This window comes from Ambystoma mexicanum, chromosome 1q, assembly GCF_040938575.1.
Source record: "Ambystoma mexicanum isolate Mex_15411 chromosome 1q, UKY_AmexF1_1, whole genome shotgun sequence".
Taxonomy (NCBI): Eukaryota; Metazoa; Chordata; class Amphibia; order Caudata; family Ambystomatidae; genus Ambystoma; species Ambystoma mexicanum.
In genome coordinates, this window is record NC_090922.1 from 785,996,782 (window position 1) to 786,011,485 (window position 14,704).

The window sequence follows — 14,704 nt, forward strand, 5'->3', positions numbered from 1 at the left end:
CCAAAAATCATCACATATCCTTTGTTTCATCTTCGTTATCCCTTGATGACCCTCATGGCCCAATTCGATGATCCTTTGTCGTAAACTTGTAGGCAGAATCAATCGGTCACCTGTCATGAGCTTGTCATTCTTCACATTGAGTTCATCTGCAACTCTCCAATAGTCCATGAGATTACGTTCTTCAAATTCTATTTTCTTCAGAGATTCTTTACTTTGGCCATTTTGTTTCAAAAGCATCATAGGAGCATCTTGTTTTTCTGCTTCTTCCCACTCTGCCTTGAATATGGACATAGTCTCTATATTTAGGACAACTTCCAGATTAGTCTCATTTCCCTCATCCATCTCAGATATGTTGGTGAGACGTGATAAGCAATCAGCAGCACAATTTCTTTCCCCTGGCACATATCGTACTGCGCAATTGTACTCCTGTAAAAGTATGACCCATCTTTTTTATGCAGTTTGAAACATTGTGTAATCCTTTATTCATTATGACATGTATTAAAGGTTTATGATCAGTGCGAATCTCCACTTCCACTCCCCAAATGAAGTTTCTGAATGTTTCTGTCACCCATTTGATGGCCAATATCTCCTTCTCTGTAGCAGCATAGATTTCTCTGCACCTTTTAATAATCTCGACGCAAAAGCAACCAGAAGTTCTTTTCCATCAACCTCCTGGGTGACTACAGCTCCCAGACCTAAATTACTAGCGTCTGTAGTAATTATAGTTTTCTTGCCATTTCTAAAATTCTTCAATGATGGTGCCCTACTTAATTCCAATTTGATTATTTTAAATTCTTCTTCACATTCCACTCAAAGGTTTTCTTCTTTAATAGTTCACGAAGCGGAATAGTATGAAGAGCAAAATCTCTTATGAACTTCGAGTAGTATTCCGCCATCCCAATAAAAGTGCATACCTCTTCCTCCGACTTGGGTCTCGGCATATCTTTGATAGCATTAGCCAACTGTTTCTTCAGTAGTATACCTTCAGCAGATATAGTATGCCCAAGATATTCAATTTCATTATGGTTGATATTACATTTTTCTCTACTGAGAGTCATCCCTGCTTCATATATTTTCCTGTAGACATGTTGTAACCTCTTATCATGCACTTTCTGATCAAAAGCATGCACTAAGATGTCGTCTTGAAAGCAGATGATGCCTTGATCTCCTTCGAAAAGTTTGTGCATTATCCTTTGAAAAACTGAGGCTGCTGATATCAACCCAAAAGGGTACAATCCGTCTGGCGTGATGAACACTGTCAATTTCTTAGATTCTTTATGTAATTTCACTTGGTGGTATGCTGACTTTAGATCAAGAGTGAAAAAATATCTCAACGGGCCAATGGTGAACACAATCACTTGTATATTTGGGAGTGGATGCCTGTCAGGAACCATACACTTATTGAGCTCTCTCATGTCTACACATATTCTCAGCTTTGCAGATTTTTTTCTAAGGACAACTAACGGCGAAACCCACTCGCTGGCATCTATTCTTTCAATAATTCCCTGGTCTTTAAGCATTTTAATCTCCTTCCTTACTTCTTCTCTCATGGAAAGTGGAATGTTGCGTAACTTTTGTGCTACAGGAGGATGATCCGGCTTCATCTTGATCTCATGGACAAATCCATGAAGACACCCGATCTCATTCCTGAAAACACCTTTCAATACTTCATCTTTATTTGTGATCTTCTTGGTCTCTTGGGACTTCATCATGCCATTTTCAATCAAAAATACTGATTCACTGGATGCAGCATCTAATTTCACTTTTAGTTTGCTCTGATGAGTCCAACTCAACAAATGTGTTGTTCCTGCTTTGGTAATGTATATCTTGCCATTTGCTTTCCTCTCCTTGAACTCGAGCGTGCCCCAGAACCACCCAATGACATCTATTTTAACACCTCCATAGGCTCTGGGTCTTATGTCTGGCTCATGTAAATATTAATGTTTCTGTCTGTTCCACAGATTCTGTGGCACAAGAGTGTATTTAGCTCCGAAATCATGCGCATATTAATTCCATCAATGCACACTGTGGCCTTGGAACTCTCCATCTCCTCTTCATTTTCTTCGTCCGTTATGACGAATACACATTCTTCTCCATCTTCATCACTGTAATTGTCGCTCCCTAGCCAATTTGTAGAAAGATTCTGTATGCTACAACATCGGGCATAATGTCCTTTACCTTTGTATTTCCCTCAAATGATTTTGAGAGCAGGACACTCCGGGTTATCCGACCCAATGAAGATTCATTCTCTTGGATTAATTCTTTCGCCTATTCGGACCTTTCCTTCTCACACTGTAACTTGTTGTTTTGGTAGTCATTCTGTTTTTTCTGTCTTCATTCCAAGTTGGTCTACAAACCCTATCCGGTTTGCTTCTTCTACTTGTAATTCCTGCCACCTGAGCTATGGATTCGTTATTCTTGTTAGCATTGTTTATTGTGACGTTATCTTTAGGAGTTTCATGCTTTATTTCAACTATTTGTAGTATGTTTTCTAATTCTTTGACACATTTCTCAGTGTGTTCAACCTCTTTGGCTACACGTAAAACTGTGTCCAATGTCGGATCATTTTCTGCCCATAACCTTTCCCTTACTTTACTGCTTCTACTCTCTAACATGCATTGATCCCTCAGTTTTTCATCCAACTGTGTATTAAAATTGCATGTCTTGGCTAATTTCCTTAGACTAGTTATGTATTGTTCCACACTTTTGCCCTCCTCTTGCACTCTCTTTCCGAATTTGTAGCGTTCCAAAATTGTGCTTAACTTTTTTTCATAGTGTTTGCTCATTTTCTTCACTGAACGTTCGTATTCATTTAAGTCAACGTCTTCATCAGGAGGTAGTTCTTGTAAATCTTCAAATTTTTCTTGCCCAGCTGGACCTAAACAGTGTAGTAACAAGGATTTTCGTTTCTCCACACTGCAATTCGGACCAAAAACAACTTCGGCATAGTGTTCGAATGATTTGTTCCATCACTTCCACGGGATAGCTGACTCTCCAACTTCCGATAAGAAAAATAAAGGTGGAGGTACACTATTGAAAGACATGTTTCTACTTGCTGTAAATACTTGTCAAGTGACAGAAATAGGACTTAAAAGTTGCTGAATGTAGGGAATTCAACAGAGCTGAAAATTGGTGTAAAATGGTATTGTTCTTAAAAAATTTTCTTAAAAAAAAATGTATTCATCAATGTTATTGAATGGTAACTGATGCTCAATTTCTTTGTCATCAAAAAAACACCTGCATGCATTACTGTTGGACGTTGTTTATTATTGCAGTCAGAAAAGAAAGGTACTTAATCTGCTCATGGACTTGTGTGCAGTGCTTGACTTGCTGGTAGTCATTCCATAGAGTCCTAAAGTTTAACTGACACTGTAGGTGTGACTTCGTTTGTCACTGTAGTGCGAACCCAATTTTCCATTTGTTACTGCTAGGTACCAGAAAACGCGGGGCTTATATACCGTGTAATATGGTAACAGGGCAACGTGAAGGCAGCGTGAGGCAGAGACATTTCCAAACGGCAAAAACAAAATCAGGCAGGGTGCGTGGTGACGGCAGTCATATGATATGGATTTATATCAAGTTTCGCATCAGTTTCGGCCGGGCACTTACTTGATATGACAGCCGCTTCCACATTCACACGAACGGAGCGGCATAGACTTGTGAGGGGAAACTGGAAGACTCGACCAACAAAACAGCAGCAGCGGGATATCGGAGCTGCACAGGCTGCAGCAACGCTCGTAGTCGATCGGTGAGGCAGTGGGGCCCAGATTATCCTCATCGCCACTTGAAGTGGTTGAGGTAAGGAAGGACAGACTTCATGACGTTTTAAGAGTACCTTTATTGGCCGCTGTTATTATATATTGAGTACTCTTTGAATATACGTATATTCAGACATAAGGGGCCCCACCGACAGCAACTCCAACGTCTCTGCTATAATTCAAATGGTGTAGAGTTCTGTTCATGTAACACAAGGTCAGTGTTTCGAGCACAGAACACTCATGGCTGGTTTATCCATGAGTCACGCTCGTTGCGGAGCTCTGTGGCAATAGATAAGGATACATGCAATACTACACATTCATATAGCGCGCACACAGCCCAGGGCCATCTACGAACACGGCCAAATAACCTGTTCTATGGGATGTTCCCCTCTTGGGAGGGTGTACAACCAGCTTTCTGTCCTGTGGCAGGAGGTAACTTGCAGATGTCCCATCAGAGCTACGCAGCATCAGGGTACTGCTCTAAGCTAGTGCCTTTATGTCTCTATACCCTTCTCCCCTGGATGCTCTCCTCCTTGCGAATGGTTGTCACCCTTCCGTGTCAAGTCCTTGTGAAACACACATTTCCCAGGTGTCGGAACTTGTTACATGGTGTTGGGGACAAACTCCCAGGTAGGTTCGACAGCTACTAGGAGTTCAAGGACTCAAGGAACCTGTGGAAGGCCCCAACACCGTCCCCCAATAGGAATGTAGACCCAGACAGAAAGCAAATTGAACTGCCGTATATTTCAGCCAAAACCAACAGGGATCAATACAAGCATAGAAGAATTTTGAGGACCACTCAACATCTCCTGGCTCGCAGGCCAATTTTGTATTCTACTGACGTCAGAGTGACGCCACAACCAGGGCCCCTCTGCAGAAAACCTATCATTGTCTGGGATCGGGTATTGCGTAATAGTCCACCTATAGTGGACACTATACAGGTTAGTCTACTGGCTCTCACATGTCTGGCCTGGTCCATCCCCAGTAATCTATGAACAATGTTGCAGTGTGAGGGTCTTACCATTGGTTCTTTCCCTTTGCTACCCACCCATAGGTACCTGAACTGTGAGTAGCTAGAGATGTCCTCCCCAGCCCTGGGATCCGCAATGATTCTCAGCTCTTGGTGTACCTTCTCAAGGTAATAAGAATGACTATGTTTCAGCATTGTAACTTGTGTTCACCACCTTACACTATGAGAGTGCTCATTCACATCGTGCAACACTTGTCTCACACTGTAACATCTTTGTTGCAAGCTTCTATCTGGTGGCGTGAGATTGCCTCTCTTTCCCAGCACTGGTTTCGATTCATCATCAGAGCTGGCCGAGTCACTTGTTCAGAGACTGTGATTTGGGATTCTGTAGCTCTGAATTACAAGGAATTATTCACATTTACTGCAGCTGGTGTTACTGTCATTCAGGGAATGGAATGTCACTCGTATCTAGTGGCCTTGGCAGCTGGCACTTTCCCACTTGTTGGCTCTCTGTTCAGCCTGGATTCAGCTCAGCTCACCCCTTGCTGAGGGCTTGTGGCCGTCTGTAATTTTCCTAAGCCATATGATTGGCTTCTACATGTTTGTGCTGTTGTATATTCTTCATATGTTAGTCACACTGGACTGTCAGGTCCCATACGCGCTCCTGCAGTTCCATAAGGTTAATTGCACATAAGCAGCTGCAAGCTTCATTCAGAATCTCATAAAGAAATGACAGTATGTACATGTATCTGTCCTCTAACTATAGAACTGTGTATCCATGTTCTTCATGTAGTCGAGTGCGTGTTTGTGTTTCAATGTGCGGATGGCATGTGTGCTTCCTGCCTAACGCTGCAATGTCATGGTGTCTGTAACGACGTCAGTGGCTTCGGCTTCTTGGCGCTTTAGTCAATACTGTCAATTGAAGTCTCTTTAGTTGTGGCCTGCAGGTCTTCATCCACTTTGGGTAGGATTTGTACCACACTGTGTCTGTAAGGTTGACTGAATGGATACCTTTCAACATACTTATCAATGATTGGAGCACTAGGAATTGGTCTGAAATAGTATTGGTGTTCATGATATCTTCAGTTCTTCTTCTGCATCATATACCTCATCGGAGGGGGAGGAAGGAGTGATTTTGCCCATCCCTCTTCATTCCCCCCTCTGGTCAACTTGTCGACCACATACTCATATGACTGCTCTGGGCTGCCATATCTTCATTATTCCTCCTAGGTGTCCATATTAGTTTGTGTGGTCATCAAATGGGTTCCAACCAAACCCACTTCCCTTCATAGAACCTTGGATCATGTGGATTGTCCAGCTTTATTGTTCCAGCTGGAAATAGTTCACACTGTGCAATCCTCTCTCTCAGTTTGTCCCGTTCTGCAACAATCTCATCTTTGGTGCCTCCTATGTTTACATCCATCAAGATCTGCATTACAATAGCCTCTTTTGCTGCTGTCCTGCTGTCCTTTGCTGTTTTCTTGCATTTTGCCATGCAGATCTTAATTCCACACACTGATGCTGCTCCCAGCATGAGGGCTCCTGCTATTACCTTAAGTCCACCTGACAACCGTCAGGGCATCCATGACCATATGTATGCTAGACAGCTCTTGTCTTTTCCTGTTCCTTGTGCTTCATCCTCCATTTTCGCATGCATCTGTGCCAACTGTGCAAGTGCATCTGAGAGAGTCTGGTTATCTTCGTCATTAGCTGGTGTAAATGTGCAACAGGAACTCCCTATCTTTGCACAAACTCTTCCTTCCATAGCTGTTAGGAGATCCAGAACATATCTATTCTGGAGCGCCACCAAACCTATTGCTCTGAGCTCTTCCTTAATGGCGTTGAACCCACTTATTGTAGAATTGATTGTTACCATCAGTTCCCAACGAGTGAGCTTTAACCATTTGGCATTTGTGTAGGTCTGTATTCCTTGTATTATTGATGTGTCATGCGAAACAGTCTGTGTTCTACTGGGATCTGGTATAATGCCATTTCTAATGCCTCTGAAAAGTAATTCCCCCCTCTTCTCACTCTTCTCAATCTGTCTTGCTCCTCCGCCTTCTCTGTCTAGGCGGTTGGTGCTATCTTGAGCATCCTCTTCTTTCGTCTGTTGTTATCCATCTTTGGGAATTCATCAAGCACCACATCCTTCTTAGGTACCACCAACGAAGGCAAGTTGATGTGTACCAATGAGCAAATTCCTCCCCATTCAGGTGGCAGCTTCTCATATGCCTTTGATCCACATGCCCAATAGTGATCCATCAATGCTGCCGTTCCTGCTCTCATTGCTGGAAGCTGCTGAATTGCCTTGCATCCTACGTTTTCACCAACTTCAACATCACCATTGTTCTGATAGCAAAGGGCTGGTGTCTTCAGGGGAATTATTGGCATCAGTCCAGCTTTGTCTCCACCCATGTCAGCAAATTTCCGCTTGTATCCCATTCCTTCTGGCACTTGTCGTTTTCCTCCTGCACCTTGTTCACTGCCGGTTGTGCTAATGTCAGTGTATTGCTTGCCACCACTCCATCTTGCCATCCTTCGTTAGTGTACACTCGTCCATACACTAATATTTGTGGCCTTTCCCAGCATCCCGGCTCTCCTCCTATCTCCATTACCCTTGTCCCGGGAAATGGTAATTTTTTTAGTGTGATGGTCGTTGTCTCTCCTTTCTCAGGCCCGTCAGTTATGTACCTTAATCCTTCATCTAGCTGTAATTGTTCATCATGTCTGATGTTTTCATGTAATTATCTTCCTATGGAAAATTCCCCTTGGACATCCATCTCAATGTTGCTGTTTTCCCTTGGAATCTTCCTCGCGTTTGCACCATTGTGAGATACATCAAGCACTGTGCTCTTGCTGTGGTTTTCTAAGTTGCTATGAACGTTCGTGAAGCACAATGGTGTAGGGGATTAAAGAGCAGACATAACAGCTCTGCCTGGTGGTTTCCTTCCCTACTTTGGTCATATGTTTGTACAACATGTTGTTTTATACCCGTGGTGTGTCAGTGAGATACATATCAACTCCCTTCATGTCTGTGTCAACACTACGCTTACCTCTCCTTACCTTATCAGCAGTGTCTTCTCGTCCACCTGACATGGCCGTCCATCCTGCTTTGGTCAGGTAAAATGTTAGTAGAGGGAACATTGGTAGTGCTAACAGCAATGTACAGTTGCCAAAACACTGTTCCCACTATGCCACTGCGAAGTAAGAAACACACCATGATAATAATATTCTTTATTGTTTCTTTCATACCCACTTACGCTGCTGGGTCCTTGCAGCCTAATGAGATGATAACGGTGCCCGTCTGAAATTTGCAAAGAAAAACGTTATTGTTTTAGTATTTATCAGTATCTTCAAGCTCTGCAAACAAAATAATCGCTGATCGCAAAAACAAAGACCTCCTCCCAAACATTTCTTACTGAGGGGACTCTCAATGTGGCCAATACTGGTAGTTCACTTTGCTCAAGTTGTGGGAATGCTTGGGCCAAATATTCCACAAAGACAAGGAAATATACTGCCGGGGTTCGTGCTCTGAAATATCTGGGTCTTCTTATATAATGCACGTACTGATTAGATAAACATTCAGGGTGAGAGACGGGAGGTATCATTAGGGCAACAGCCTACACAACCCTCTCTACTTTCATGTAGACCTCCGTGTGCGTAAAGGAAAATAACAAACAGACAGTGTTTCATTTGTTGATTTGTACAAGTGTTTCAGTTTCTGCTTCTGCTGTTTGGGAACGTCCAACTATGGGGTGACCTAGTTTCCCTAACTCTGTAAGGTCCGCTCTCACTTGCAGTTCATCAAGGTTCTGAACGTTGTCCCTGTCGAAAATGGAAACTCTTTTGCCAGGAGAGTCCACTGCTGTGTAGGGCTTGACGTCATTCATGTGGTTCCAGGAAGGTTTCCCTATCATCTTATCTGCCTTGCTACGGCCTCAAACACATGAGGACCAGTAAACCTAGGTGCATTCCAGCGCTGAATGGAATTCCGGAGGAGCACTATGCCTCCCACTTTCACAACATTTTTCAGTTCAGTGTCATTTGCTGTGTCATTGCAGTCACTCTCTTCTTTGTCTTCAGGCCTTCCCTGGATCCTGTGTATCTGGTGAGAGATAAAAGAAGCACTAGAAACCAGAGAAGTGATATTAGTCAAATATTTCCATTCCTAACACATTTGCACTGCTCTCACAACCCTTCAATGCTCTTGTGGGAGTAGCCAGGGAAAGATGCATGCGCTGCCCTGTCACCACCTCGTGGGGCGTTAAATGGTGGTTGCACCCTGGCTTATTGTGCTAAGGATTTTCTTGGTGCTCTGCTGAGTTTTGGTAATGCACTCCTTTAGGAGTCCATTCAGGTGTTCACACATTCCATTTGCTTGTGGGTGGTACACACAGGCAAATTTGTGCTTGATGCCTAGCAGGGTTGTGATGTGCTGGAACAGTTAATTGGCAAAGTGAGGGCCATTGTCAGACCACAGGACCTCACACATGCCCTATCTTGGGAACACCTCCCTGACCAGAAACTTAGCTGCTCTGAGGGCATCGGCGTGGGAACAGGGCCCAGCCTCTATCCATCTGGAGAATGGGTAGACAACCGCTATCATGTAGCGGTAACCTTGAAACACTTGGACCAGGTCCACATAGTCCACTTGGAGATGCAGAAATGGGCCTAACGGTCTTGGTATGGCTCCTTCACAACTCTCAAAGTATGTCCTGCTGTAAACTGCTGGCATTTCAAGCAATTGCTAATAAAATCAGCTACATGTTCATTCAAATTTGGCATTTCAAAGTGATAAGTCGTGATCGCCTATAGATAGATGTTATCACTAAGAGGTACCACATGTCGAGCCCCAGAGATCCTTCAGTGTTCATGTCATCGCATGACAACTTAAATGTTCCTCCGCAGGGGTGGGTGTGATCGACAGGATGGCACACATCAAGTTTGTCAGTTGTCTTCTTTAGTGTATGGTGAAGGATTATATGTCGGATTTGAATACCCCCTCTGCTGCTCTTAGTTTGCTCATGGGGTACATTCCCTGTCCATCGTCTGTGTCATCAGATGCTACACTTGGAGGAAGGTGCGGAGGGATGGGTCTCTTTGCCCTTCACCTCCTGCTGGCTTAGCATCCACCAACGCCTCACAGTGTCCCCCTCCCCTCTCCCTCCTAAAACATGTGAATATGGCCATGCGTTTGGTCTATGTCTTCCCCTTGTAAGCACCCTGTATGTGTGTCAATAGTGAGGTGGCAATGGTTTGGTTAATTTACCTTCTGTACCCTTGGACCAGTCTATGCTATATTTACAGATTTTCTCTTTATAAAGTGGAAGTGTCTTACACAAATGTTGAAGGGGAGTAACCTCCCCACTGCTACCCTGATACATTTCAATACACGTTACCTGACTTCAAGTCGAGGGATTTGATAATCCGCTGTTCAGAAATAAAAGGGCTACGAGACAATAATAATACTTTTCAATTTCTACGAGCCTCTCTGGATCGGCACCCTATCAGGCGTGCGCTGCGCACCGCCCCGCCTTCACAATCGTTGCCTCCTCAGGCACACAACCACAATCATGCACATGCGCCCTCCACGCACCGCCACTGGTTCACCTCGTCTGCCAATCCCATGTTCTCAACACTCGCTCCTTACTGTCCCAAAACTCTCTGTGTCCTATATGCAACCTAAGGGTGACGTTGCCAAGCTATTAACACAAGAGAGGTAAATGAAACACTGCGCACACAATAATAGCCCGTTACTCCCAATCCCACACAAAAGTCCCACAGCTGTCTTCCTGCTCTGCAGGAAGAGTATACCAATATTCTCTTGTGATTGAACTGCACACATTGCGTCGCCTAACGTGTGAATCGCCTCTCTCCAGGAGACCTAAGCAGCAGACTCACCTTCTGCAATCTAGGATAGCTCCAGCTAACCCTCACGGGGATACCATCATCTATCACCTGAGCTAAAACGCCCAACCTACAAGAATAGCTCAGTTACAAAACTATTGTCATTCAAGTCTTTTCGGCTACTAGTCTATGCTGTTCACTAGAACCTTTTACCTTGAAGACCGAATATGCCCTAAACAGAGAAAAGAGACTTCTACCTCCACTCCAGTCCCTACTCACCACAGCAGTACTAGACAATACAATGACACTACTAACAATGCAGTACCAAACAATACTCCACAATACTCAATACCCTCCCTGACACCCACAGTTGCTGTCAGCCTGGGCAAATACTTACGTTCTGTGTTGTGCTGACACTGCTCGGCTGCCGGCTCCCCATCAAGGCGCTCGCCTCCCTGTCCTGGTCTGCCTGGACAACTCGCCGTTTTCGGGCGGGATGATTTCCAAACGGCTCCCGACGACCTTTAAATGGGCACGCGTATTCCTGTCTTTCTCGAAATATGCGAGGGTCCCATAGCCTCTCAGCTTAACCTATTACCTGCCTCTGCTAGGTGCTTTTGGATCATAAGGTAGCAGCGCTCTTGACTCTGGCAATGCTTACCCTATTAATGGTTGTTGGATTGGTCCAGTATTTGCCAAGTTCTATATAGTTCCTCAAGCAGATTCTTAACATGCATTGCCCATGGTAGTGCTCTCCCGCCTTCTAAACCCAATACATAAAGAACTGCATCCCTAAAGTTGTCAAGACCAGGTGATGCCCATCGCCTTATCCAGTGAGAACTGGACTGGGCACCATTGCATCACCTATCGGGGAGAGGTCAGTTTCTGGGCGGATAAAAAGTTTGGGCAGCTGTTTGAAAGCAAGAGCAAGCCTTTTAAAAATGTCTTTTCTATTGTGCTCAGCTTTTTCCTGGTGACCAATAAGCGCCCTCCCTATTGCCCCCTTTCCCCCTTGTAAACCTGTTCTGTCGCACTTGGAATCTATGATAGCATTCACCTCCCTGCTGCTCCCTTATTGTGAAATGTTGTTCGCGAGTCCCACTAGTCTCCTTCTCTGGTACGGACCCCACTCCCAGCTCCCTTTGTGATGACTCAGGCCTCCCCAAGGTCCATCACACCAACGAGGGCTGGATTTGGTAGGGCCTGATTGCCCATCCATATATTGCTCCCATCTCAGCCAACCATTCCTGATCAGGAAGGGCTTAAACTGTTCTGTCACTCCCTAAATTCTGCCAATCCACATGCTGTGCAAATTATATGATGGGTTATTTATAACGTGTTTAATACCCACAGGTTTCTAAGTGCGAACCGGGGATCAAACCTGTGCTGCTTGGTGTCGTCTTGCTTCCAAGGGAGCACGTTGCCGCTGAGCTATCCTCCCGAGACTCACACATATTTCAGAGAGAGACATGTATGTGATGTGTGCACAGCAGGGTGTAGTTGGGTCACATGTGGGATATGGTATAATAGAATGCATGTTTGAAGGTATGGTGTTTTATACACATGCTGCAGCAGGACTCAAGTCGAGGGTACACCGGGTGGATAGACGCCTTCTGCCCAAGGCAGAAACATTGCCTGTCTCTTTTTAATTGATGCATTTACAACAACCTCAGGATCGAGCCACAGTCGCCAGGTTCGCAGGCCGGGCACTTCACCAGTGCACCATATAACCTCAAGTAATGCAACACACAAATAAAGGTGAAATGTCACATTTCGGGACTGCATGTTCCAGGGAAAACATTGATATTGGTTCTTGGAGTTGAAAACATGCACAACTTTTAACGTTTTCAAAACACTACTAGAAGAACATATCCTCCCTTGATTTTTTGTGTGTGTTGATTTTATAAAAGGCTAATTCCATTTGTCCTGCTCAATTTGTATGGTTATGCAAAGCCAGTTGAATGAAATGTGCACATTTCTCCTTGCTAGGCTAATTTCTGGTGATGTCACATCCCACTGCAAATGTTATTGAGCCCCCCACTTTTTTAAAGCATTTGACCCCTGCGCTGCATTCCTATAATCCCTTCATATGTGGCAGGACGTTTTGAGCCAGAATCATGGAGACGTGGGGTGAACGGGAAGTCTGGAACACATGTGGGAAAAGAGCAGGTCTGTGCTACAGACCATCTGCACATTGATGGAGTGTTGCGTGTCTCCATTTTGGAAGACATTCTCTCTTGCCCTATAGGTACAAATGCCAAATGTATACAGTCCATAGCCCCATCCACATTGGGGAAGGATTTCCTACTATGGTGTAAAACTGGGCTTTTATGTGGTTTAGGGACCCTGCGTCAGTGGCGAAGGATATGGGGTGATGGATCGGATGCATCATGGTGGACAACTGTGAGAAGATGCAGGAGAAACATGGCCCGGTGATACCAGGGCCAAAGTGTTCTGAAAAATGCCTGTGGCACATCATTGGAGCACTGTAAGGAGATCAATGTGGGGGGTGGGGGGATATTTGGTGTATGCCTGTTGAGCTGATTGCAGCACTCCATTTCTGCCAGAGCTCTGCAGATGTTGGGCTGGTCGATGCAGCATCTGGAAAGGACCTGCTGGTCAGTGGTGGGACAGCCTCAGCCTGTACTTCCTTGGTGTGTAGGACTTTCGAGCACTCCTACCCAACCTCCCTGCCGGGGGTGGGGAGCAGGACAGGGAAAAGGCTTAATGCTTTCCTGAGGTGCTGCATGTAGGCTTTTGGACTGCCTGCTGTGGAGGGGCCATGGGTGCACGTTTATAACCTGCCTGCTGGAGAGGGCCTGGGGTAAGGGCTAATGGCCTTCCTGCAGGGTGGTCTCAGGTGCAGGCCGAAGGCCTGCCTGTGGGCGGTGCTGAGGTACAAGCTGATGGTTTGTCTGTAGGGGATCCTGAGGTACAGGCCGGCTGGCTGCATGCTGTTACGGCTGTGCCAGGTGTACCTGTAACAGGATTCTTCGCTGGCCGAGGTGTAGCGCAAATGCCACAGCTCTTCCCGTGGTGTTGAAAAAGTGAGACTGGGATGTGTCTGCTTTTTATGTGACGTTCCAACTTGCTAATTGCTAGGTTTATTCATATGTGTCTTGCTGTACGTTGTTTGTATTCTTGTTGACCTGATTCGACTCACCTTTGTGAACAGCCACTTGTGTACTAACAAATAGCACCTGTTCTTGAGTAGGTGCTATTCGAAGGTTTAACAGTGGGTGGTAAAAGAAGTGGTAAGGGATTGCATTATTGGATGTGTCGCTTTTCACAGGTAACTTGAGGCGTAAAATCGAGCTGTAAAGCAAAGCATAATCACAAGACTCTTTCATCCTCTTGTGATGACGTTCACGTACAACGTGCTAAGTATTGTGGTTAACACAGCTGTGAGGCGGATTGTTTTAAGACAAAGGCATAAAACATTTACAGCTTGCTTTTGAGCCTTGATTTTATGCTTTGTCAACCTTTAAAATAAGTCTAACTGTAAATAACACAGTTTGCATAATCTTAGCCCCAGTGAAAACATGTTAAGATCATTTGGATTGAAGCTAAAATTGTTTGCTCCATTCAGTATTATTTAAGCAACGCAATTGGCGCTACATTAATTTGCACCATTTTCTGCATAGGGGCAAAGTGCTGATTACATGGCTTTTGGTGTACTAAAAATGCATTAACCAAATGTGCCTTCAACCACTTGATTTATAAGCAAAGTGTGTCCTCACATTTGTTCACTGCACTGAAGTCCTATTACAAACAAGCAGTGGCAAAGCCAATAACTTTTACTTTTGTATAGGTATTAGAAAGATATTTCCCAGGGACTATGACATGCCCAGGTACCCCATCTTTTACCAGCTCAAGAGTGAAACTGGGGGGGTGAGGGAAACTGGTGTGTTGTGGGAACCTGTTTGGTTAAGCTAATGGTGCATGTGTAACTGCTTTAATAGTACCTTCTGTCTACAAGATAGTTTTAAGTGATGCATTTGGCAGTAGTTCTTAGGATCCAACATATGTTTGGAAAGAGCACAGAAAACATTTCGGTGAAAATGCTGCCGTTCTGGCACCATTTTAACATCAGGCAGACTCATTCTATTACTCATTGACTTACGTAACC